The 27,909-nt window shown below is 39.3% G+C and overlaps 1 pseudogene across 1 annotated transcript; it reads left to right on the forward strand.

The window, feature by feature from the left end:
- Positions 1–8,823: 8,823 nt before the first annotated feature.
- On the forward strand, positions 8,824–23,550 carry LOC309609568 (hsc70-interacting protein pseudogene; annotated as a pseudogene). Its single transcript has one exon. The product of its transcript is annotated as a hsc70-interacting protein pseudogene (transcript).
- The last annotated feature ends 4,359 nt before the right edge of the window (positions 23,551–27,909 follow it).

Below are 27,909 nucleotides of genomic sequence, written 5' to 3' on the forward strand. Positions count from 1 at the left end.
TGATGTTCTTACAATTGAATGATAACAATGATTTTTCATGTCATTGGTCATGGTTGGAGTCTATGTGAGAATAATGATGACATATATTGTATTCATTTTAAGTATTATTTTTGTGATTAGTTTTGTGGGAGTTTCTTCAAAACCTTCACCTATTTATGGGGGTTTAGGGTTGATTGTGGGTGGTGGTGTTGGGTGTGGGATTGTGTTAAATTTTGGTTGTTCATTTTTGGGTCTGATAGTATTTTTTATCTATTTTGGGGGGATATTGGTTGTGTTTGGTTATACAATGGCTATAGCCACTGAACAATATCCTGAGGTTTGGGTTTCTAATAAGGTTGTACTGGGGGCATTTCTTTTAGGGCTGATAGTAGAGTTTTTAATGGTGTTTTATATTTTGAAGGATGAGGATGTTGAAATTGTGTTTAAGTTTAATGGGTTGGGGGATTGGGTTATTTACAATACTGGTGACTCTGGGTTTTTTAGTGAGGAGGCTATGGGGATTGCGGCGTTATACAGCTATGGTACTTGGTTGGTGATTGTTACTGGTTGGCCATTATTTATTGGTGTTGTGGTTATTATGGAGATTACTCGGGGTAATTAAATTAGGAGTATACTGAGGGTGATGGTAATGAGAAATGATAGAAAGTATAGTTTAATAAGGCCTTTTTGGTTTGAGATTAGTGTGGAGGATTTTAGTTGAATGAAGGCTGTAGTCTTTGGTAGGACAGTTTCTAGTCAGATCAAGTCTAGTAAGGAGGTTGCTAATTTTTGGCTTATTAATAGGTTTAGATGGGGAGGTAAGTGGTGTATTATGGTGGGGAAATATCCTAGGAGAGTGGAGAATTTAGAGGAGTTTGAGGGGTGAGTATATTTTAAGTTTTGTTTGTTAAGATTGATTTCGAATGCTAGTATGAAGCCCAGAGCTGTTACTATAAGGGCAGTTAGTTTTAAGTGCAAAGGTATAGTTATTAGGGGGATGGTTGTTGGAGGGATGTTGTTGGAGATGACGAAGCCAGCAAAAATACTTCCGATTAACAGGGGTTTGATGGAGTTAATTAAGAGGGGGTGGTTTTCATTGATAGGAGCTGAAGGAGAGAAGCGGGGCTGTCCCAGTAGTGCGAAGAAGATAATGCGAGTGCTATAGATGGCTGTGAGGGAGGTAGCCGTTAGAGTTATTAATAGGGCTCAGGCGTTGGTATAAGACGTGGTGGTGGTTTCGATTATTAGGTCTTTAGAGTAAAAACCGGTGAGAAAAGGTATTCCCGTTAGCACTAGGCATCCAATGATAAGGGCTGTTGCAGTGAAGGGTAAGGTCTTGAATAAGCCTCCTATTTTTTGAACGTCCTGCTCATTGTTTAGGTTGTGAATAATGGATCCAGAGCACATGAATAGTGTGGCTTTAAAGAAAACATGTGTGCAAACATGTAAAAATGCTAGATGAGGTTGGTTAATACCGATTGTTACTGCCATTAGACCTAATTGGCTTGAGGTAAAGAAGGCAATAATTTTTTTAATGTCGTTTTGGGTGAGAGCACATATGGCTGTGAATAGGGTGGTAAGGCCTCCTAGGCAAAGCGTTATTGTTTGAATGAGTTTGTTGTTTTCTGTTAAAGGGTAAAATCGGATAAGTAGGAAAATTCCCGCTACAACTATTGTGCTTGAGTGGAGTAGGGCCAAGACTGGGGTAGGACCTTCCATTGCTGAGGGGAGTCAGGGGTGAAGTCCAAACTGGGCTGATTTTCCAGCTGCAGCTTGTAGGAGTCCTGTGAGGGGGAGGTTTAAAGGGCTTAGGTCTAGTATGAAAATTTGTTGTAGGTCTCATGCATTTGTGTTGGATAAAAATCATGCCATTGATATAATGAATCCGATATCTCCGATGCAGTTATATAAGATTCTTGAAGAGCAGCTGTGTTTGCGTCTGTTCGTCCATGTCATCATCTGATGAGCAGGAAGGATATGATTCCTACCCCTTCTCATCCAGTAAAAAGTTGGAAGAGGTTGTTGGCTGTAACAAGGATTAGTATGCTGATGAGGAAGAGGAGTAGATACTTGAAGAACTGGTTGATGCAAGGATCTGAATGTATATATCATATTGAGAATTCTGTGATAGATCATGTGATAATGCCATGGGTATAAATATAATTGAGAAATAACCTAATTTGAAGCTAAGTGTCAATTTAAGTGTTTGGACAGTAATTCAGTGTCAGTTTGAAATGAGTATTTCTTGGCCTGTGTGAAGGAATATTATTGTTGGGATTAGACTGGTAATGAAAGCACATAAGATGGTATTTTTTACATATGATGGATATTTATCATTTTTGTAGAAGTTTGTACTAGTTATCATGAGTGGAATAATTAGTACTAGTAGTGTGATTAGGCAAAAGAAGGGAATAGCTTTATTACTTTTATTTGGAGTTGCACCAATTTTTTGGTTCCTAAGACCAATGGATAACTACCATCCTTTAAAAGTTTGATAAAGCCATACTATGAGGTATGGGGGCATGAATTAGCAGTTCTTGCAGTACTTTCTCGGTAAATAAGGAGTCTTAGTCTTCTGTTGCTAGATCCACAATCTAGTGTTTTTTTTTAAACTATATTTACAGTATAGGGGACCCAAGATGATTTTAGGGTTTAGTGACAGGAGTAGAAGTGGTAGGATATGGAGGACTCTAAGAGCATGTTCTCGTGTGAAGGAAGGTATAATATTATCAATATGGTATGTACATTTGCCGCATTGTGATTAGTATATACATGGAGTATAGGGCTGTAATTACAATATTGGTTCCTATTAGGATAATAGTGAGATTTGACCATGAGAAAGTTGATATAACTACGAGCAGTTCTCCGATTAGATTAATAGTTGGGGGTAGGCCAGGTTTGTTAGGCTTGCTAATAGTCATCAAGTGGCTATTAGTGGGAGGAGAATTTGCAGGCCTCGGGCTAAGATTATAGTTCGGCTATGGGTTCGCTCGTAATTTGAGTTTGCTAGGCAAAATAATATAGACGACGTGAGGCCATGAGCAATTATTAGGGTGGTAGCCCCTATGTAACTTCAAGGGGTTTGAATGAGGATAGCTGCAATAACGAGTGCTATATGGCTGACTGAGGAGTAGGCAATGAGTGACTTTAGGTCTGTTTGACGTAGACAAATAGAGCTAGTTATGATTATTCCCCATAAGGAAAGCATAAGGAAAGGGTATGCTATGTATTCTGTTAGGGGGTTGAGTATTGACGTGATTCGTAGCATGCCGTGGCCCCCGAGTTTTAGTAGTATGGCTTCAAGGACTATGGAGCCTGGGATGGGGGCTTCTATGTGTGCTTTGGGTAGTCAAAGGTGGAGGCCGTAGAGGGGCATTTTTACTATAAAGGCTATTATGCAGGCCAATCCTATAAAGATGTTGGATCAGGAGTTGGAGAGTGGTTGGGTCCAATATTGAAGTACTAGGAAATTTAGGGAGCCTATGATGTTTTGTATGTATGTTAATGCCACTAGCAATGGGAGTGACCCAATTAATGTGTAGAATAGAAAGTAAAGTCCTGCATTAAGTCGTTCTGTTTGGTTACCCCAGCAGATAATGATAATAAGGGTAGGGACTATCGTGGCTTCAAATATAATGTAAAATAGGATTAGCTCTGTGGCAGTGAATTATGATTAGAAGTGTTTGTAATATGACTAGTATTGTGATGTATAGTTTTTTTCAGATTAGTGATTCTTTGAGTAAGTGGGATTGGCTGACTATTAATATTAGGGGGAGGAGTCATATTGTTAGGATTAGTAATGGTGCAGAGAGGGAGTCGGAGAAGAATATTAATGAGTAGTTGAGGCTATTGTCGTTGAATTGGTTAAGAAGAAGTAGGCTTGTAAGGCTAATTAATAGACTGTGGGTTGTGGAGTTAATTCAGATTATGTTGCTTTTTGATAGCCAATTTAGAGGTATTAATATGATTGTGGGGATAATAAATTTTAGCATTGGAGAAGGTTGAGGTTTTGTACGTAATCAGTCCCACATGTGTTTGATATTATTACTAATAGGGCTAATCCGAGGGCTGCTTTGCAGGCCGCAAGTACCAGTAGGATGATTGGTATTATGCTGGCTAAGGTGAAATGTGAGTTTAAGATTGTCAGGGCTGCTAGGATAAATAGTGATAGTATCATGCCCTCCAGGCAAAGTAGTGAGGATATTAGGTGGGACCGGTATATTAGTAACCCTACAAGGGATATAGTGAAAGCTATGATAATGTTTAGATGTACTAAGGACACTTGGTAGTTGTGAGTTTAACCATAATCTAAGGAGTCAAAATCACTTGTTTTATTTTAAACTAAATACCATATTCAGGTCATTCCAACCCCTTTTGAGTTCATTCATAGGCCAGGCTAATTGCTAATAATGAAATTAAAAATAGGGCTATGATAAGTATTGTTTTTAAGTTGTTTGTTTGGGTTGCTCAGGGGAGGGGCAGTAGGAGGACAATTTCTAGGTCAAAAAGAAGGAAAGTGATTGCTACCAGGAAAAATTTTATGGAAAAGGGTAAGCGGGCGGCGGATCCTATAGGGTCAAATCCGCATTTGTAGGGGCTTGTTTTTTCTGCGTAGAGTTTAGTTGAGGAAGTCAGAAGGCGATAAGTAGGAGTAATGAGGCTAGTATTGTGTTTGTTAGTAAGGTCAGTATTAGGTTTATTGTTCTTTTTCGGGGTGTACCGAAACTAGCGGATTGGAAGTCAGATGTACTAATTAATACTAAAAGGACTATGAGCCTCATCAATAGATAGGTACGTAAAGAAATAGTCATGCAACATCTACAAAATGTCAGTATCAAGCAGCAGCTTCGAAGCCAAAGTGGTGAGTGGATGTGAAGTGGAATTTTAGTTGGCGTAGGAAACAAACAATAAGAAAAGTAGACCCAATAATTACCTGCAGTCCGTGGAATCCTGTGGCTACGAAGAAAGTTGATCCATAGGCTCCATCTGAGATTGTAAAGGGGGCTTCGTGATACTCTGACGCTTGTAGGAGTGTAAAATAAACACTGAGGGCAATTGTAATAAAAAGGGCTTGGAGTATGTGCTTGTGATTTCCTTCTATAAGGCTATGATGGGCTCAGGTAATGGATACGCCAGAGGCTAATAGCACAGAAGTGTTGAGGAGTGATACTTCTAGGGGGTTTGAGGGGTGAATGCCTGTTGGTGGCCAGCATCTGCCTAGTTCAGGAGTTGGGGCGAGACTTGAGTGGTAGAAGGCTCAAAAAAAGCCGGTATAAAGTAGGACTTCTGATATGATAAATAAGATTATTCTGTATCGAAGTCCCTTTTGGACGGTTGGTGTGTGGTGGCCTTGGAAAGTGCTTTCTCGAATGACGTCTTGTCATCATTGATATACTGTTAGAATATTAGTCAGTAGGCCCAGTATTAGGAGAACTATTGAGTTGAAGTGGAATCATATGATTAGGCCTGATGTTATGAGAAGTGCTGAAAGAGCTCTTGTGAGGGGTCAAGGACTGGGGTTTACTATATGATACGTGTGGGTTTGGTGGGTCATTATGTGTTGTCGTGCAGGTATAAGCTTACTAAGAGGGTAAGAACATAGGCTTGAATTATAGCGACAGCAAATTCAAGGAAGGTGAGTAGGATGAGAATAGTAAATGTAATAAGAGCTGTGAACGTGCTGGTGCTTACTAACACGGGGGTTGTCTCCCCGATTAGGTGTATTAGTAAGTGGCCTGCCGTAATATTGGCTGTTAATCGTACTGCCAGTTCTACTGGCTGGATGAATAGGCTAATAGTTTCGATAATTACTAGCATAGGGATGAGGAAAGTGGGTGTGCCTTGTGGTAAGAAGTGGGCTAGGGATGCTTTTGTTTTCTTACGGAGGCCCGTATTGACGGCACCGGCTCATAGAGGGATGGCTATTCCTACATTGACTGGGAGCTGTGTGGTGGGTATAAATGAGTGGGGTAATAGTCTGAGGAGATTGGTTGAGCCGATAACTAGAATGAGTGATATTAGTATTAGCGATCAGGTTTGTCCTTTATGATTATGAATACCTATTATTTGCTCTGATGTGAGTTGAATTAATCACTGTTGAAGGGAGATTATGCGATTATTAATTAGTCGTTTTGATGTTGGGAATAGAACACTTGGGAATATAACGGTCAGGATGACTACAGGGATACCTATTACTGGGGTTACGAAAGGGGCAAATAGATTTTCGTTCATACTGTTTCTCAAGGGGCATATTGTTTTCGTATTTTAGTGAGTGTTGATTTTGGGTTGGGGTAGTAGATGTGCTTTGAGATTTTTAGTTGAAATATAATAAATAGTGTTAGAAATATAGATGAAATAGTAACAAATCATGTTGATATATCTAGTTGTGGCATGTCATCAAGGAGAACTTTGGCTCTCAATTTTTAACTTAAAAGGTTAACGCTAATCTAGCTTCTTAATGAGTTTATAGTATAAACGCTGATCATTTCTTGAAGTATTTTAGGGGCACTAGTTCAAGAACAATTGGCATGAAGCTGTGGTTTGACCCACAGATCTCTGAACACTGTCCGTAGAACAAGCCTGGTCATGTTGATATTAGGGTTTGGTTTAGGTGCCCTGGGATTGCGTCTGTCTTTAGGCCCAAGGAGGGTACGGCTCATGAGTGTAGTACGTCTTCAGAGGAAATTAGTACTCGGATTGTTATCTCTATAGGTAAAATGACTCGGTTATCTACTTCTAGTAGTCGTAGTTCTCCTGGTTTTAGGTCTGGTGTTGGGATTATATAGGAATCAAAGTTTAGGTCTTTGTAGTCAGTGTTTTCATAGCTTCAGTATCATTCGTGGCCTATAGTTTTTACAGTAAGAGATGGGCTGTTGATTTCATCTATCATATAAAGAACTCGTAATGATGGCAGGGCAATTAAGATTAAGATAATGGCCGGCAGGATAGTCCAAATAGTCTCCACCTCTTGGGCATCTATTGTGCTAGTATGTGTTAACTTAGTTGTAAGTATTAGTGTAATGATAGAGAGGACTAAGGAGCTAATTAGGAAAACAATTATTAGTGTGTGGTCGTGAAAACGTAGCAGTTCTTCTATGACGGGTGATGTTGTATCTTGAAAACGTAGTTGGAAGGCGTATGCCATAGAGATATACAATATTTTCACTTGTGACTTAACTTCGACAAAGTTGTATAAAATTTTACTAATACCTAGTTCATGAAGAAGGACATAGTGGCTATGATGTTGGCTTGAAACCGATAAGAGAGGGTTCGATTCCTTCCTTTCTTGACTATTTTAGATTAATGTAGGTTGGTTCTTCGAATGTATGATATGGTGGAGGACATCCATTTAGTCATTCTAAACTTGTGATAGTAAGCTCTACTGCTAATACTTCTCGTTTGGATGTGAATGCTTCTCAGATAATGAAGACTATCAGTATGACCGCTGTTAATGAGATGAATGAGCCTATTGATGAGATAGTATTCCATGTTGTATAGGCGTCTGGATAGTCGGAGTATCGTCGAGGCATGCCAGATTAGCCTAGGAAATGTTATGGGAAGAAGGTTATGTTGACACCCACGAATATGATCACAAAGTGAATTTTTGCTCATGTCAAGTTGAGTGTATACCCTGAGAATGGTGGAAATCAGTGTACAAATCCTCCTATGATAGCGAAAACAGCTCCCATTGAGGGCACATAGTGAAAGTGTGCGTCTACATAGTAGGTATCATGAAGTACAATGTCTAATGATGAATTAGCTAGGACAATACCTGTTAGTCCACCGACTGTGAAAAGGACGATGAAACCCAAGGCTCACATCAGGGCCAGTGATCATTTAATATTGTCTCCATGGAGTGTTGCCAATCAGCTAAATACTTTTACCCCTGTAGGGATGGCAATAATTATAGTAGCTGATGTAAAGTATGCTCATGTATGAATGTCCATACCTACTGTGAATATGTGATGGGCCCATACAATAAAACCTAAGAACCCAATTGATATTATAGCTCATACCATACCCATATATCCGAAAGGCTCTTTTTTTCCCGAGTAGTAAGGTACAATGTGTGAGATCATCCCAAACCCAGGTAGGGTGATGGTGGCCTCGTAGAATGAGTGGGAGTGTTCCTTCCTCTGCTATATTTTGGAAGAGTTTGAGAAGGATAGGTGTTAGCTCTTCTCTAAATGTTTGATAGAATTTGCCTGTGAAGCCATCTGGTCCTGGGCTTTTGTTTGTTGGAAGATTTTTAATCACAGTCTCAATTTCAGTGCTCGTGATTGGTCTGTTTATATTTTCTATTTCTTCCTGGTTCAGTCTCGGAAGGTTGTGCTTTTCTAAGAATGTGTCCATTTCTTCCAGGTTGTCCATTTTATTGGCATAGAGTTGCTTGTAGTAATCTCTCAGGATCCTTTGTATTTCTGCAGTGTCAGTTGTTACTTCTCATTTTTCATTTCTAATTGTATTGATTTAAGTCTTCTCCCTTTTTTTCTTGATGAGTCTGGCTAATGGTTTATCAATTTTGTTTATCTTCTCAAAGAACCAGCTTTTAGTTTTATTGATCTTTGCTATTGTCTGCTTTCCTTTCTAAACGATTCACATTTTTTAGAAAAATAAATAAATTAATTAATTTATTTATTTTTGGCTGCATTGGGTCTTGCTGCATGCAGGCTTTCTCTAGTTGCAGCAAGCTGGGGCTACTCTTCGTTGAGGTGCGTGGACTTCTCACTGTGATGGCTTCTCGTGTTGTGGAGCATGGGCTCTAGGTGTGCGGGCTTCAGTCATTGTGGCACGCAGGCTCAGTAGTTGTGGCTCGCGGGCTCTAGAGTGCAGGCTCAGTAGTTGTGGTGCATGGACTTAGTAGCTCTGCGGCATGTGGGATCTTCCTGGACCAAGGCTCGAACCCGTGTTCCCTCCATTGGCAGGTGGATTCTTAACCACTGCACTACCAGGGAAGTCCCTGAATGATTCGCTTTTTAATGCAGGGACTTATTCATCCTTAAATGATACATGGTAGGAATTCAATGAATATCTGTCAGCTGATTAAATAAATGAGCAACAATTTACTTCTGCAGCCACCTTTGCTGGGTAAGACACTTTGGATCTGAAGATTCTATTGAACACGGGGCACCCTCCAGCTCCTCAGGAAATAGTGGACATGGAACCTTCCCTTGAGGGAGAGAAAGCATGTTTCTGGGAGCTTTGCAAATGTTTCATGGGAATCCCACTTTTGGTTCTCTTAAGGACTCTTTTTTGGTTCATCACTCCATATGCCTCTTGGACCAAATTACTACATGTTTCTGGTGGTTCAACATGTTCTTGGCCACAGAGGCTGATATCCTGCTACAAACTGAGCCTGGTAGGAACTTAAAAGGAGATGCTTCTCATCTGTCCTCTGGCATGCCTTCAGTGAGACTCAGGCATTTGAAGACATCAGACCCAGACACCAAAATGAAATTAACAAGAAGGGGCTCCCATGAGGGAGACTGGGCGCCTCAGATTCAAATGAGCAGTCGATTGAATCCAGTGAAGGCGCTAATGAGCTGTTCTACGCAGCTCTGGCAAACTCACCCCGCACCTATAATTTTCTCTCTGGATATCATTAAAATCAAATGATTCCCTTATTTGGGGTATCCATTTACAGTGTAATTATTTTGGTCTTTTGTAGTGACTTTCGTGGTTAAATTAGGCAATTCTTCTGCCTGTGTAGATAATGTAATGACTTTTTAATCATTTGTTTTCTACCAGCCAAATTGTTTCCATGATCCCATTAGAATTCTTCTGTAGTGATTCCAATGGATTTATTGAACTACTGGTGACAGCCTCACTGATGAACTGCAGGCTGCCTGCTGTTAAACTCAACCAATGAATATCAAATACCTTCCATTTTCCCAGGAACCCAGAAAAAAATCTAATAATTTTGATCGATGGATATATTTCCTGACATTCAGCATAGAAATTACAAAGAATACCATATGCTTATGGTAGGTTTTAAAAATATAAATTTATTTTTTTATGATTATAAAAGTAATACATTATTATTCTTAAAAAATCCAGAAATACCCCAAATACAACAAATACTATAAAAATGCCTGTAATTTCACCACTTACTTAAAACCATCTTGTATTAGATGGTATCTCCCTATAGTTTTTTTTTAAAAATCTATTTCTCTTTCCATTATCTATCAATTATCTACATACCTACCTATCCAAAATTGGAACCATAATTTTTTAACCATATTTTTTTCTTTTAATATGCATGATAAGAATTTTTCCATGTCCCTGAATATTCATTGCAGTTACAGTCTTGAATGGTTGTGTAATATTTTAGTATATACATTTGTTCTCCAAATACTTTCTGAGCTCCTACTCTGAACAAGCAAAGACTTACTGTAATTTATTTAGTCATTGCTCTATTGTTTGAACATTGTTTGAGCTTTTAAAAATATAAGTCATATCATAGCTCTCTGCTCCAAACACTGCAAGGGCTCCCCATTTTGCTAAGAGTAAAAGCTTACATCCTTATGATGGCCTTTGAGGCCCTTCAAGGTTGCCCCCAACTCTTACCTCTCTGGCTTCATCTCCTATTCCTCTCCCTGCCCAGGCCACACCAGCCCCACTGGACTCCCTACTGTTTTTCTGATTGCCAGACAAGCTGTGCCCCTGGGTCTTTGCACTAGCTGTTCTCTCTGCCTGGAATTCCCAAGGACCCACTACCCAGATTTCTCACCTCCTTAGAATCTTGTGCTCAGGCGTCATCTTCTTACTGAAGCAAACTGTTCCTTTTTGTCTTGCCTCCAGCCACTCCTGATTGCTCTTATCTTGTTCTGCTTTGTCTTTTTTTTTTTTCACAGCGTCTATTATTTTCTCATGTACTATTATACTTTATTTACAAAGTTTACCATTTATTATCTACTCCTCCCACTGTAATGTAAATTCCATGAGGGTAGAGATTTTTGTCAATTTTGTTCACCAGTGTATTGCAGGTGCCCCAAACACTACTTGGCACATAGTAGGTGCTCAATAAATATTTGTTGCATGAATGTATAAATGTTTTTGCATTTTTGGCTACTTGTGTACAATGCTATATAGAGTCTAAATCTCTGTATCAATCTCTTGTGATTTTCTGAGATTTCATGGAATTACTGAATCAAAGGAACAACTTTTAAGACTTTCTGATATATGTCATCAAACAGCTTTTTAGAAAACTTGTGCTGATTTACGCTTCCAGCAGAGTATAACTATGTCCATCTCATTGCATTAACACAGGCATTAGGCATTATTTTAAAAATATCTTCGTTAACCTGAGTGCTGAAGAACACTACTCATTTTAAAATTTTATGTTAAAAAATTTTACAACTATTTGACTACTAGTAAGTTTGAATATTTAAAAATCAGCTTATTAGTTATTGATTTCTTTGGGGGATCACCTGATCACATTCCTTATTGATTTTTTGTAGTGAATATTAAGATTTATTTTCATGTTTATTAGGAATAATTTGTGCACACAAGAGAATATATTTAGAGAAAAAAAAAATACTCTTGAACCCACCGCCCAGTTTAAGAAATAGGACATCGTCAGTTCTTTTGAAATCCTAATGTGCCAGTGAATGCCTACCAGTCGCATTCCTCAACATCTTCACAGAGAAACCATTGCTTTTTTGTGTGTCCCCAATGGCATATTGTTTAGTTTTGTCTGTTTTGAAAATGGAGTCATACTGCAGTTCAACGTTGTGTTTCTAAAATGTTTGATTGCTGGAATCTGGCCGCAGCGTCCGCCGCGCCCGCCGCCTCCGGACAGTGGACCCGCACAAAGTGAGCGAGCCTCGAGCCTTCGTGAAAATGTGCAAGCAGGACCCGAGCGTTCTGCACACCGAGGAAATGTGCTTCCTGAGGGAGTGGGTGGAGAGCATGGGGGGTAAAATACCACCTGCTACTCATAAAACAAAATTGGAAGAAAATACCGAGGAAGAAAAAACAGATAGTAAGAAGGTGGAGGAAAACATAAAGACAGATGAACCATCAAGTGAGGAAAGTGATCTAGAAATTGACAATGAAGGTGTGAATGAACCAGACACTGACGCCCCTCCAGAAATGGGAGATGAAAATGTAGAGATAACTGAGGGGATGATGGATTAGGCAAATGATAAAAAAGTGGCTGCCGTTGATGCCCTAAATGATGGTGAACTCCAGAAAGCCATGACTTGTTCACAGATGCCATCAAGCTAAATCCTCGTTTGGCCATTCTGTATGCCAAGAGAGCCAGTGTCTTCATCAAATTACAGAAGCCAAATGCTGCCATCCGAGACTGTGACAGAGCTATTGAAATAAATCCTGATTCAGCTCAGCCATACAAGTGGCGAGGGAAAGGGCACAGACTTTTGGGCCATTGGGAAGAAGCTGCCCATGATCTTGCCCTTGCCTGTAAGCTGGGTTATGATGAAGATGCTAGTGCAGTTATGAAAGAAGTTCAACCAAGGGCCCAGAAAATTGCTGAACGTCGGAGAAAGTATGAGGGAAAACGTGAAGGGCGAGAGATCAAAGGAAGAATAGAAAGGCTCAAGAAGGCTCGGGAAGAACGTGAGAGAGGCCAGAGAGAGGAAGAAGCCAGATGACAGTCAGGAGCTCAGTATGGCTCTTTTCCAGGTGGTTTCCTGGTGGAATCCTGGTAATTTTCCTGGAGGAATGCCTGGAATGGGAGGGGGCATGCCTGGAATGGCAGGAATGCCTGGGCTCAATGAAATTCTTAGTGATCCAGAGGTTCTTGCAGCCATGCAGGATCCAGAAGTTATGGTGGCCTTCCAGGATGTGGCTCAGAACCCAGCAAATATGTCAAAATATCAGAGCAACCCAAAGGTTATGAATCTCATCAGTAAATTGTCGGCCAAATTTGGAGGTCAAGCATAATGCCCTCTGACAAATAAAGCCCCTGCTGAAGGTAAAGCAACTTAGATCACCTAATGGATGTCACAGTAATACAAACCGTGCACCTCTGACCTTCTCATGAAGAAAGCTGGGGTGCTTTGAGGATAATCCCTACCCCTCTGCCCCAAATGCAGCTGAAATATTTTACAGTGGTTTGCCATTAAGGTATTCATTCAGATAATGTTTTCCTACTAGAAATTAAAAACTTTAAACAATTTAAAAAATTAAGTAAAATTAAATGTTTGAATTCAACAACTACAGTTCATTTGTTTTTACTGCTATGTACTATTCTCTTGTGTATATATACCACTGTTTATTTATCCAAGCTCAGTGGGCAGTAGGATTGTTTCTAACTCTTTGGTATGATAAATGACGCTGCTACAAACATTCTTGCTCATGATTGCTGAGGCATTATACAAAAATCTCTGCAGGGTATGTACCTAGGAGTGGAAATTCTGGGTCATCGAGGATGTGTATGTTCAACTTTTCAAGATAATGTGAAACTCCTTTCCGATTTGGTTGTATTAATTTATATTCCTACTAGCAGTGGATGGGCTTTCCCGTTGCTTCACAATTTTTCTAACTCTTAGTACTATGCTGGAGTGGGTGAAAAGTGGTATCTAATTTTGGTTTAAATCTGCATTTACCTTTCAAATGATTATTGGCGATTTACCTTTCCTCTTCTTTTTATTTATATTTAAAGGGTGGTAACCACTGTTACCACAGTCATTGACTGGGTACTACATTGTGTGCCAATCCCTGCACATTGCATCATCCACTCACCAACCTTATGAAGTAGTTGCCATCATATTCTGGGGCCCCAGAGAGATTACTATCAGAGTACATATTACAAACTGTATTTCTTCCAAATGATGACCTTCACATCTTTATAACATGTGACTTGAGACCCAAGACTAACCTGTAATCTTGTTAGACTGCAATTTGACAGAAGGTATCTAACTTCTAAAGTCTGTCCTAGGTCTTTCAGAGATTAAAAAAGAACACTAATAGTCGTATGAAAGAAAAATTTCTAGAGTTTATCTCCAAGGCCATTTTCTTGTTACCTTAGCAGAAAGGAAAAGGTCAATGACATTTTTGTCATTATGTCTTGAATGATTTAAGAAATCCCTTACACGTGAAAGTACCAGCTGGAGCAAGATACATGCCTCCTCTCAGAGGAGTTGTCTCCTGAAGGAACCTATTATTATTTTTTCAATGAACTACTTTTTTTTCTGTTGGATTTCCAAAGGGGAGTTGGCTGGTTCCAAAATCGAGTCTGGAATTTTAGAAAAAGGGAATGTTGTTATTGTTTCTTTTGAACTAATCAATCCAATAAGCATCTATTTTGAATCTGCTTTCTATAAGACCCTAAGACACAGAGATGTTTGAAAGAACAAGAGGATATCATTCCCATGTCCACTCTGTTTCCTATTAAGTTGGAAGGTTTCAAACTCTCAAAAATAGAATTCATTCATTTTTATTAATTTTCTGTCATTTATGTGTACCCCTGGTGTGTGATGGTTAATCCAAGGTTAGGTTAGGGGGCCTGAATGATCCCTAAATACATGGAAAGCCATCATTTTAAGAAATGTTTTCAACAATATTAATAGTATATCAGAGGTAAACAACCAGCCCAGAGCTTCCTGTCAATCTCCCTGTGAGAAAACCCATAGGAAATAATGTGGGACGGATCCAAGGGGACATGGAAAGGTGTTATCATTGTGCTTTGGAAGGCTAGGGCTAGACCACTGCAGGCTAAGCAGGTCTTCACTCCCAGAGTCCCCTCTCTGATGGAGGAGGCCCCAGCCAGCCTGATGGAGAGCTAGGTATGTGGGAGTGGAGAGGGGTGACATGCTTTGCTGACACTTGCCTTTGAGTCAAGCTAGGCTCAGGAAGTCCACTGGGCCACAGACCACTGGGTCTCCAGGCAGCCTGCCAAGGGTGAGCAAGCAGGAGGTCAAGAAGTGGGCAGAGGAAAGAATGACACTGTGGGCCGTGGGGCCAGACCTGAACCTGATCTCTCCTGTTGAACCTCTGGTTGGGTCCATCTGTGCTTGTCTGCCAGCCCAAGATAACACATACAGCACATACACACACGCATATTCCACACTCATATCCTTTTTTCAACCTTTCCATCACTCACTTTACCTTTACTGTATGTGGCCTTGTGCTGTATTCACTTTAAACAAATAATTTTATTGAAGTATAATTTGCATACCATGAAAGTTACCCATTTTAACTGTACAAGTCAATGGTTTTGTTGTTGTTGTTTTGTTTTTGGTAAGTTTACTGAATTTGGCAACCATCACCAAAATCTAGTTTTGCAACAGTTCTGTTACCCCAGTAAGATCCTTCATGTCCATTGGCAGTTGACCCCTGTTTCCTACCCTCCAGGCCCAGACCAACCAGTCATCTGCTTTCCATCTCTTATAGGTTTGCCTTTTCTGGATATTTCATATAAATGGAATCATGCAAAGTTGGTCTTTTGTGTTTGGCTTCTTTCAATTAGCATGATGTTCATCCATGTTGTAGCATATATCAGTTTTTCATTTCTTTTTATTGCTGAGTGGTGTTCTATTGTTTGGACACACCACATTGTGTTTGTCACTTTCCAGTTGATGGACATTTGGGCTGTTTATACTTTGGGGCTATCATGAATAAGGCTGCTATGAACATTCATGTGTAAGTCCTTGAATAAGCATATGTTTCCATTTCTCTTGGGCATATACATAGGAGTGGAATTGCTGCATCATATGATTAAGTCTACGTCTAACTTTTTAAGAAACTACCAAACTGTTTTCACATCAGCTACACCATTTTATGTTCCCTGTGATTGACTTTTTCATATGAGTTCTGTCTCCCTTTACAGGCTATAGTCTTCTAGGGGACAGCACTCCTGCCTGTAGCTCTGTGTAACCATAACTCTCAGCATAGAGTAGGTCTGTGGTCATTAATGATGATTGCTGTAGTGGGCTGAATGGTGATTGCAAAGATATATCCACATTGTAATTCCTGGAACCTGTGAATATTACCTTATATGACAAAAGATGTGATTAAGTTAACGGTCTTGAAAGGAGGGGCTCCTCCTGGAATATCTGGGTGTATCCTAAATGCCATCACAAGTGTTGTTGTAAGAGGACAGAGGCAGAGGGAGATTGCACACAGACACACAGAGGAGAAGGCCATGTGAACACAGAGCAGAGAGATAAGGGGCCACAAGCCAAGGAATGCTGACAGCTACCAGAAGCTGGAAGAGGCAGAGAACAACTTCTCTCCTAGATCTTCCAGAAGGAGTGAGGCTCTGATGACATCCGATTTCAGCTCACTGAAACTGGTTTTGGACTTCTGGCCTCCAGAACTGTGAGAATAAATTTCTGTTGCTTTGGTAATCTGTTACAGCAGCTGCAGGAAACTAATACAATTTGCTAAAAATGGTAGCTGAATGGAGCAGGAGTAAAAGCTGAAACACAGCATATCTGGAGATCGTAAACATAGTCTTGGATGTAGGAGACAAAGAGTTTTCCATTTCCTTTGGAGTAAGCCTTTTTTATGAATGAAATGCATTCATTTACTCATTTAGTCATTAATTTTCAACCATTGAATTTCTAGTAGCTTTATTTGACTGACTTCCCTTTATAGTGGATATGTTTTCCTTTCCATCTGGAATGAAATTACATATCTGCCATTGCTTGATATACTTTATTTTATGTTGTGTCCAAATCAGTGTTACTGCCTGTAACCATCGGGAGGGCAAGATTCTGGAACCAGACCACCTGTGTTCGAATACTGGCTCCGCCACTAACTAGCTATGTGGCTCTAGGCATGTCATCTGTATAATTGGAATAATAAGTGTACATAACTCATAAGGTTTGTGTGAGGATTAAACAGTAACAGTTTAACAACCAGCTCTCTCGATTTGTAATATTTGCCAATTTCTGTGGTATAAGTACTCCCTTCGTGAACAATTTTAAGCTATCAAAGTAGCATCACTGAAGGTAGAAGTTGGAAGAGATGCACAGTAGCACACCATGATGTAATATTTCCTCTAATACAGATCCAATAGATACTTAAACCCAAGAATGTAGATAATAGTAAAATGCAGTAAAATAATTAGGAAGACATTAGTTTTAAGAATTTCTTAACCTTGTTTTTTTGATAATTTATTTAATTGTATTTATATAATTTAATTTTTAATAATGGGCTGGGTTTAACAACTGGCTCATAAATTTCTTAAAAATTTAATAATTGACACTCCCTCGGGAACTGGTATAAACTGACTCTAGCTCACCTAAATTACTGTATGTAAAGAACTATAAAGGCTGAAGTTAGGTATTTTTCTTTATTATCCTGGAAAAGCCCTGGCACTAGCCTAGGATCCTGTCTTGTCTCCACAGATGATTAATCGCTGTTAGGAGAGACCTAAATTTAAGGACATGAGCGCCCAAGAACAGCACTGAATTGGTAGCAAAATGAAGGAAATGGTAGCTTCTCGATCTCTTTATCAGAATGCTTGATGCATTCAGACCACTTTGGGCTTGAGGGCCCTTTAAGAATAAAGAAAGAGCCCAGAGAGGGGAATGCGTAGGGCAACATCTAGCTTAAGATGTACCATAGTTGGGGTCTTGGGTAAGAAGCCTAGCTAGAGAGTAGCAGAGTTGGAGCTCTTTATTCCCAGTCTGTCTCTCTATTAGTCTTTAGATGGCGACCTTTTGTTCTCTTCCCACCACCTCCATCTCTGATTTAAAGTTGACTAGTTTTTAAGAAGCGATGTGCTACAATGAACATTGTGGTGCATGTCTCTTTTGAATTATTGTTTTCTCAGGGTATATGCCCAGTAGTGGGACTGCTGGGTTGTATGGTAGTTCTATTTTTAGTTTTGTAAGGAACCTCCATACTGTTCTCCATAGTGGTTGTATCAATTTACACTCCCACCAACAGTGCAAGAGGGTTCCCTTTTCTCCACACCCTCTCCAGCATTTATTGTTTCTAGATTTTTTGATGATGGCCATTCTGACTGGTGTGAGGTGATACCTCATTGTAGTTTTGATTACTCAGCCATAAAAGGAAATGAAACTGAGTTATTTGTAGTGAGGTGGATGGACCTAAAGTCTGTCGTACAGAGTAAAGTAAGTCAGAAAGAGAAAAACAAATACCGTATGCTAACACATATATATGGAATCTAAAAAAAAAAAAAATGGTTCTGGCGAACCTAGTGGCAGGGCAGCAATAAAGACGCAGATGTAGAGAATGGACTTGCGGACACGGTGCAGGGAGGGGGAAGCTGGGGCGAGGTGAGAGTAGCATCAACATATATATATTACCGAATGTAAAATAGCTAGCCAGTGGGAAGCAGCAGCATAGCACAGGGAGATCAGCTCAGTGCTTTGTGATGACCTAGAGAGGTGGGATAGGGAGGGTGGGAGGGAGGCTCTAGAGGGAGGGGATATGGGGATATATGTATGCTAACACAGGATTGTGAAGCAATTATACTCCAGTAAAGATCTATTTAAAAAAAAAAAAAGCAATGTGTAGATCAAGAATTGATGAATCACCATAAACACAGTCCAAAGGCAGCTGACTTAAAGTGCTTTAGCTAGGTAACTCACGTGGGCTCCCTAAATGTTGGATGTTACTTAAATTCTTAGAAAAGTAATTCATGATAAGTATCCATTTATCCTTTTGCTGATGAAACTAGTTCCATGAATTGTAAACTTAAATCTATATATACATATGTACATATGTACATGTATATGTACATATATACAGTGGAATATTACTCAACCATAAAAAGGAACAAAATTGGGTCATTTGTAGAGACATGGATGGACCTAGAGACTGTCATACAGAGTGAAGTAAGTCAGAAAGAGAAAAACAAATATCATATATTAACACATATATGTGGAATCTGAAAAAATTGGTATAGACGATCTTATTTACAAAACAGAAATAGAGACACAGACGTACAGAACAAACGTATGGATACCAAGGGGGAAAGGGGAGGGGTGGGATGAATTGGGAGATTGGGATTGACATATATACACTATTGATACTATGTATAAAATAGATAACTAATGAGAACCTACTGTATAGCACAGAGGACTCTATTCAGTGCTCTGTGGTGACCTAAAGAGAAGGAAATCCAAAAAAGAGGGGATATATGTATACGTATAGCTGATTCACTTTGCTGTACAGTAGAAACTAACACAGTATTGTAAAGCAACTATACTCCAATAAAAAAAAAAAAGTTTAAAAGTACTTATAGTAATGAAAGTGTTTTCTAATACTCCTTTGAATGAGTAAAACCAGAATATAACAGATCAATTTATTCTGGAATACATAGGGAGAAAATAAGCAAATTACCTAAAACCAACTGATTCACAGTTTAAATTGAAAGTTCTTTGTATTGCGAGCTACAAATTTCAGTTTTCCTTGGATTACCTTCAAACAGATAGGATAACATAAAAAATTCTGAAGAAAAAAAGGGTGTGGTAAAGACCTGCCTCCAGGAACTTCATGGCTTTGCTACCCAAAGTGTGCTGTGTGGAATTTTATTCCTGGGAAATGCTTTAGGGGAAAAAGGTCTCTGATCAAATAAGCTTGGGGAATGCTGCATATAAATGCCCTCTCAGAGATGTACGAGGCTCAGCAGTACAAGCTCTGAGCAGGGCTATTGTAGAGACAACTCCCTAATTTAGCATCACTCCCCATCTCTTAGACTTATTTGACCCCAGAATCCTGTTTTCATGTAACTCCTACAAACATCTCGAGCAACCAGTGTCCTCCAGGACACGATTTTGTAATCCCCACAACTAGGATTGTTATTATTGCTTCTAAATTGTTTTATGATCTTCAGCAAACCCTAGCCTCAGTTTCGCCTTTGAACTAATAAACCCCTCACAGAGATGCTGTGAACCAAAACTTCCACGGAAAGGTCCCCTAAAAACTTTGGCATGCTACTTCTGTCTTGGGCTAATGTTCATTTACCAGAAAGCCACCCTGGTTAGTTCTTCTATTACCCCATTCTGCCAGGACTCTCAGTAATACCCCTCCGTGGAATGTCCGTCTCCGGTTGGCACGCACATAAAAGTGTGGACACTCGGCAAAGCCAAGGAAGCTACGACTTGCTTATATTTCAACCTGATGGTCTGTTTTAAAGGTCATTTTTTTCTTCTAAAGGCGCAAACGCTGCAGTAATTTCCTTTAGTACATTTTTAGCCACCTATATCGAGACAAGTTGTCATGGAATAACCTGTGTTCACATCCTCATTTCAAGGGTGGCTTAAATGTGGAGCCAGGATGGCTGCAGCCTTAAGGCTCACCTCGGCTGGTTACTCTGAAGCTGCCTTCTCAGTCTGGTTTTGGTTTAGAAACAAGGTAGTACGTAATCCAAATACGCCAGGGCAGAAGATCCAAATGACTAAAAAGCAAAGCAGCTTTAAAACTCCAGTAAGATACTGGGGGTTTAGCTCTTGTGACACTAGCCAAGGATTGATTATTCAACGAGGTGCCCAGTGGACTAGGTGCCCGCGGCTGGCTTGCTTCTGCAGAGGTAGCATTTGCTTCTTCCCAAAGTGTGTTATGCTTTAGGCTCAAATGCAAACTCTGAATAAATATTGATCTTTACAAAGTAGGAAAAAAAATGACAGATTTGCTTTTTAGTTATTGGGTGTTTCCCTGAAGTGAGGCAAGACCAATTTGGACTTTGGGGACATTTGTCTTTGGAGTTTCTGGAGAGTGTCATAAAGGCTCTTCATTGAATCAAGCTTCCATGGGTAGAGATGGACTTAATTTCTATCACAAGGCTGAAGATCCCAACTCCAGCCAGGTTTCTGCCTTTCTGTCTCCTAATAAAGAACACCAGTTATAAGTTGGAAAAACCCAAGATTATCTTTTTGGTTAAAATGGATTATTCACAGAATTCTGAAATATATCTTTCCCTCGTGAGCTGTAAACTTAAAGCTACAAACTCTTTCTCAAGCAGGAACTGAAGTTCAAAGAACTTGACTGGACTGAAGCATAAAGCAATAAATATGTGTCCCTTAATTTGCCCTCTAATTTCTTTCCTGTTTTTGTGTTTGTGATATTAATGCAGGAGAAATTCAGTAAATGGTCACTGACTTTGGTTTGATAGCTACTGAGTCCTTCGTTCTTGAGGCTTGGGTAAGGGAAAGGGAAGAGCTCATTTGGCCAGTGTCTAAGGAGGGGCTGATGTCCTGCATTTTACCTAGACCTCCTTGTCCGTGGACCTAAGGCCTTGCTCCTGGATGTGTGAGTTGTGCGGTTGCATGGGGCCCCGCACAAAGAAGGATCCCAGGCTTGGTTCAGTGCCCTGTTGTCACCATCTTGATAGTCTTAATACTTTTTGAACAAGAGACCCCACATTTTCACTTTGCTCTGAGCCCCTCAAATTTCCTAGCTGGTCCTTCCCCTGGATTACGGTTGATTAAGGCTCTCTGCTCTCCTCTTGCTCTTTTCTCCCACCCATGGCCCCAGATCCAGCCTGAAGACCATGCTCAAGGCTGGACTGTCCAGTGTCCTGGCCACTGGAGCAGGAAGCTAAGCATTCACCCTGCAGTGAACCAACTTTCAATGATTCTCCTGTGGGGTTTTTACATTATTTGTCATCTCAGAGTAGCTCTTCTTCGTTTGAATTTTCAAAACGTACCAGGTAATTTCAACGGTTGTGCAAGCCAATCCTGGTTACGAAGGGAAATATGTTACCAAGGAACAATCCCATAATGCCAATGCTTAATACAAATCATTTTTCATCTGTAATTTTTATACTCTTACTGATAATAAACCAGTAAACAGGTGCAAAATCAATTTACATTTGGAGTTTACATTAGAATTAAAGAAAAAATCTTGCTGAACACCTGAATACTTTGTTTTATGATGTCAGTTTCCTATACATGGTTTCTGTTTCTTTATGTTGAGCCATATGGAGGACATTTATTCAATATGCTTATTAAACTTGTATATTTGCACCACTTGCATAAACTGCCTAAAATTATGATGATGAAACCCCTGTCTTTGGATAGGCATTTGTTTTCTTTCCTTTTCTGTTTTTCTTTTTCATTGCCTCAGGAAATTCTTTGAAAGGGCCATGTTTCTCATTTACCCAATTTAAAAATTGCTCTCCTCCAATAGCCCCTTCCTCTCTCCTACTTTGGTAGAAAAGTTTTCATTAAACTGTACCTTATTGTGATGATCTGTGCCTTCTTGAAGAATGTGGAAAGAAACAGGCCTATCTGTTGTTACTCTGTCTGTATTACTGAGAGCATTTTGTATTACGTGACACTCTGACCTCATTATGAGAACCCACAGGAGACATTGTTCTCTGCTGTCAATTGGAGTTGGTATAAGGCCTGGCTCATCTGGGGCTATCCCTAGCATATCAAGCTCAGATTGTGTCATTAGGCTCACTGGACATGGGATGAGATGAGAAAAAAAAATCTAGTTAATAAAACTTCTTTGGGACTTCCCTGGCGGTCCAGTGGTTAAGACTCCGCACTTCCACTGCAGAGGGTGTGGGTTCAATCCTTGGTCGGGGAACTAAGATCCCGCATGGCACTGCCAAATAAAATAAAAAGCATCAAAAAACAAAAACAAAGAAACTCCTTTTAGGAGGAGTACTGTATAGGGTTGAAGGGAATACTTTGAGAAGCCACTTGCAGAGGTGTTAAGAATTTCAAGGGGTGTGATCAAGTAACAGTATGCCCAATAATCTTCCCTCTGAGTAGTTTGGCTGGATTTAACTGGAGAGCTTTTGTTTGCTGGTTGGGGCATAGAATTCTGGAGTCAGAGAAAAATTGCCTGGGATACTGGATGAGAAGCTGAACCCTGTCGGCAACCCTTATATAGAAACCTTTTATTCGTGCAGCTCCTCTGTAAATAAATGTGGAAGAGGTATTTTAAAGACTGTCAGCTTGAAGGTATGCCAAAAAGTAGCTTTCCCACAGACCTACATGTCTTGATCAAGTCCTAATGTGAATTCCTTGTATAATTTAACTTCCCCTGAGCAACTATTTAGTTTCTGTGTTTATGGTCTTTGGGACTCATAACCAGCCATGGTTTCCTCTTTGAGGTGCTGGAGCAGAGCTTAGAGCTAAGTATGCAGTCCATCTCTCCCAAGTGTGAAGAAGTCCCTGTACGCCTTTGTCCTAAGCTCACTCCTGGATCCGTTTTACTGTCTAACTTTTATTTCCTCTTGCCTCATTTCTCCTACTTATATTATCTTGCCAAATGGTGTACATCTTCTCAGGCTGCCTTCACTCCATCCTACTTCAACTTTTAAATGATTTTTTAGGTATATTAATATTCTCCCCTCTTTCTTCTTTGTCTTCTTCCTCCCTCTCCTCCTCTTCTGTGGTAACTTCATAAGAGTAACAACAATTATTTCATACCCCGTATTATTGGCCTTCGTTTCAAGAGCTGGCCTCCACTGTTGTGATTCTACATAAATTGACAAAGTGACCAAAGGATGAAGATTCATAATACATATGGTGGAGGGAAGGATGAAGGAAGGGCTCAATCAATTTGCCAAATAGTAAAAGCCTTACTGTTATATAAGTAAACATATACATAGGTAAGCAGCAAAGGATGTTAACTGTATGTAGAATCTAAAAACACAATAAAATACAAGTGAATCATACTGCACCTCACCAAATAAAGCCATTATGTATATTTTTATTAAAAGTAATTCAATATATAACTAGTATTATTCACTTATAATATGACTAATAGTCAACAAATTTTTGGCTTAACCTCCTAACTGTATTTCCAAATGCCGTAGCAGATATTTCCACCAAGATGTCTTAAAGGCACATTAAACTCAGCATCTTCAAAACCAAACTCAGTATGTCTGGAAACCCTCACCCCTGCTCACACTTGTTCCTCTTTACTCATTAGTGTCACTGTTCAGATTCCTCTCTTTTCTTAACCCTTACCTCTGATCAGTCATCCAGTCCCCTGCTTAGATTTGAAATTTCTCTTGAGTCCAAACTCTCCTCTCTGACACTAAAGACATTTCAGATCCTGTTGTCTCTCCCCTTTACCTGAAGTCTCCTGGGGCTGTGTGTGTACTCCAGGTGTACATAAAGCTATCTTTTGGGGTAAGTGAAGAAAGTATTAGAGCTGTTACATATATTTTTACCTCTTCCTTTTAAAATTTATTTTTTTATTGAACTGTATTTGATTTACAATGTTGTGTTAATAACTGCTGTACAGCAAAGTGATTCACTAATATATATATATATGTATATATATACACACACATTCTTTTTTTCTTTTTTTGGCCGCGCCGTGCAGCATGCAGGATCTTAGTTCCCCAACCAGAGATTGAACCCGCACCCCCTGCATTGGCAGTGTGGAGTCGTAACCACTGGACCACCAGGGAAGTCCCTACATAGTCTTTTTTTAATGTTCTTTTCCATTATGATTTATCATAGGATATTGAATGTAATTCTCTGTGCTATACAGTAGGACCTTGTTGTTTATCCATTCTATACGTAATAGCTTACATCTGCTAACCCCAGCCTCCCAATCCATCCCTCCCCCAACCCCCTTTCCCTTGGCAACCACCAGTCTGTTCTCTATGTCTGTGATTCTGTGTCTGTTTCATAGTTAGGTTCATTTGTGTCATATTTTAGATTCCACATATAAGTGATATCATATGGTATTTGTCTTTCTCTTTCTGACTTCATTTAGTATGATAATCTCTAGTTGCAGCCATGTTGCTGCAAATGGCATTATTTCATTCTTTTTTATGGCTGAGTAGTATTCCATTGTGTATATGTACCACATCTTCTTTATCTGTTCATCTGTCAATGGACATTTAGGTTGTTTCCATGTGTTGGGTATTGTGAATAGTGCTGCTATGAACATAGGGGTGCATGTATCTTTTTGAAATATAGTTTTGTCTGGATATGTGCCCAGGAGTGGGATTGTTGGATTATATGGTAACTCTATTTTTAGTTTTCTGAGCAACCTCCATACTGGTACAGTGGCTGCACCAACTTATATTCCCACCAACAGTGTAGAATTTACCTCTTCCTTTTAACATTTCTGGCTTTTATGATGTACATATTGGAACAGTTATATATGTAAATAAATAATAGTCATATATAGGACTATGTGTTCAAAAATTTCTACTGGAGTGTGCAATCAAAATCGTTTGGAGATGACCAACCTAGACTATTGCAGTTTGTCACCATGCCTTTGATCTAACTTCCCCACTATTCTGTTATTCATTATGAGTTAATACAAGTAATGTGTTCAGAATAAACTAAGCACTACCTAAGTGTCAACTATTATTATTATTATCCTGTCCCCAAACTTAACATTCTGCCACCTTTTAGATCCTCATAATCTTGCATCTGGACTTTTTATTTAAAAGTCTTTAATAAATAAGTCAGTTCTCATATTAGGATTCTCAAGGTTAGCTCCCTGGCTCCTGGCCTGCTTTGCCAAGTCTTTGTGAGCACAGGCTGACACTCTGGGCTCTGGCTAGTTAGAGGAGAAAGGTCGCTGTGGTCTAGCACCGTAGCAAGATGCGGTCACTCTGCTTCCAGCCTCTCCCTTGATTTCTTCCCATGACACATGTCACTTCCCTAAATCACACATCTGATTATGCCCCTGCCTGGTGTAAGAGAACTTGTGGACTTTAGACTATCTATAAAATAAGGTCCACATTCCCTTGGGAGAATGAGAATAAAATATGTTGGAAAGTTGCTACCTAGGATTTGTAGAGTTTTGTGTTCTGCTGTATTTGCTGAGAAAAGGAAGGGAGGAAGAACAGCATAGTGTGAAGGCTTCAGAGGCAGATGACATGGATTCAAAACCATCCCTATCATGTGTGATCGTGGGTAAACTGCTTCCTATCTCCATGACTCAGTTTTCTTATATATAAAAGGGTGTAATGATACTTGCCCCATAGGGTTGTAAGGTAACATATATTTTTCTTGGGAACCAATAGGTTCTTAATAAATGGTAGCACTTTTTTAAAAAATTGAAGTATAGTTGATTTACAGTGTGTCTTAGTGTCTGATGTATAGCAAAGTGGTTCAGATATTATATATATATATATATATATTCTTTTTCAGACTATTTTCCTTTATGGTTTATTACAGGATATTGAATATAGTTCCCTGTGCTATATAGTAGGACCTTGTCGTTTATCTGTTTTATGTATAGTAGTGTTTATCTGCTAATCCCAAACTCCTAATTTATCCCTCCCCCCCTCCTTTCCCCTTTGGTAACCGTAAGTTTGTTTTTTATGTCTGTGAATCTGTTTCTGTTTTGTAAATAAGTTCATTTGCATCATATTTTAGATTCCACATATAAGTGATATCATATGATATTTGTCTTTGTCTGACTTAGTATGATAATCTCTAAGTCCATCCATGTTGCTGCAAATGGCACTATTTCATTCTTTTTTATGGCTGAGTAATATTCTATTGTGTATATATATATATATATCACATCTTTTTAAAATTTTTATTTTACATTGGAGCATATTTGATTAACAATGTTGTGTTAGTTGCAGGTGTACAGCAAAGTGATTCAGTTATACATATACATGTATCTATTCTTTTTCAAATTTTTTTCCCATTTAGGTTATTACAGAATATTGAGCAGCATTCCCTGTGCTATACAGTAGGTCCTTGTTGGTTATCTATTTTATTTTTAAATTAATTTGTATTGGAGTATAGTTGATTTATAATGTTGTACCAGTTTCCGCTGCACAGCAAAGCAAACCAGCTGTACACATACATACATCCACTCTTTTTTTGATTCTTTTCCCATATAGGTCAGTACAGAGTATTATGTAGAGTTCCCTGTGCTATACAGTAGGTCCCTATTAGTTATCTATTTTATATATAGTAGTGTGTATATGTCAATCCCAATCTTCCAATTTATCCCCCCACCTTACCCCCTTGGTAACCATAAGTTTATTTTCTATATCATCAGTGACTCTATTTCTGTTTTGTAAATAAGTTCGTTTGTACCATTTTTTTAGATTCCACATATAAGCGATATCATATGCTATTTGTCTTTCTCTGTTGGTTATCTATTTTAAATATAGCAGTGTGTACATGTCAATCCCAAACTCCCAGTCTATCCCTCCCCCCACCCTTCCCCCATTGGTAACCATAAGTTTGTTCTCTAAGTCTGGGAGTCTGTTTCTGTTTTGTAAATAAGCTCAGTTGTATCATTTTTTTTAGATTCCACATATAAGCGATATCATATCTTTGTCTGACTTAGTTCACTCAGTATGACCACCTCTAGGTCCATCTAGGTCCATGTAGCTGCAAATGGCATTATTTCATTCTTTTTTATGGCTGAGTAATATTCCACTGTGTGTGTGTGTGTGTGTGTGTGTGTGTGTGTGTGTGTGTGTGTGTGTATGTACATGTACACACACACATCTTCTTTGTCCATTCATCTGTTGATGGACATTTAGGTTGTTTCCATGTCTTGGCTATTGTATTGATAAATAGTGCTGTTAAGAATGTGCACGTATCTTTTTGAACTATGTTTTTCTCCAGATATATGCCCAGGAGTGGGATTGCTGGATCATATGGTAACTCCATTTTTAGTTTTTTAAGGACCCTCCATACAGTTTTCCATAGTGGCTGCACCAATTTATTGAATACATTCCCAACTGGTAGCACTTTTATTTGCAACATTTTCACACCTTTAGGAAGTCTTCACTAAGGGATATTTAACACATCCTAGTTAGAAAAGACTTTTTGAAGAAAATGACAACTAAGCTGGGAGCTGACATAAATAGGAGTGTTGCAGGCTCTGACAACAGAGCGTTGTGTGACATGGCTGGAGTAGAGACAGAACTGGGAGGGAGAGATGAGGCTAGAGAGCTAGGACAGAGTCAGGGAAAGAATATCTTCTGTTTTTTTGTGATACTGCAAAGTTTTAACTTCCACTCAATTGCAACCAACTTTATTTTCATAAAATAACACATGCAAAGACCACTCCATACAACACTCA

The sequence above is a fragment of the Balaenoptera borealis genome (assembly GCF_965194805.1).
Source record: "Balaenoptera borealis genome assembly, chromosome: 13".
Lineage (NCBI taxonomy): Eukaryota > Metazoa > Chordata > Mammalia > Artiodactyla > Balaenopteridae > Balaenoptera > Balaenoptera borealis.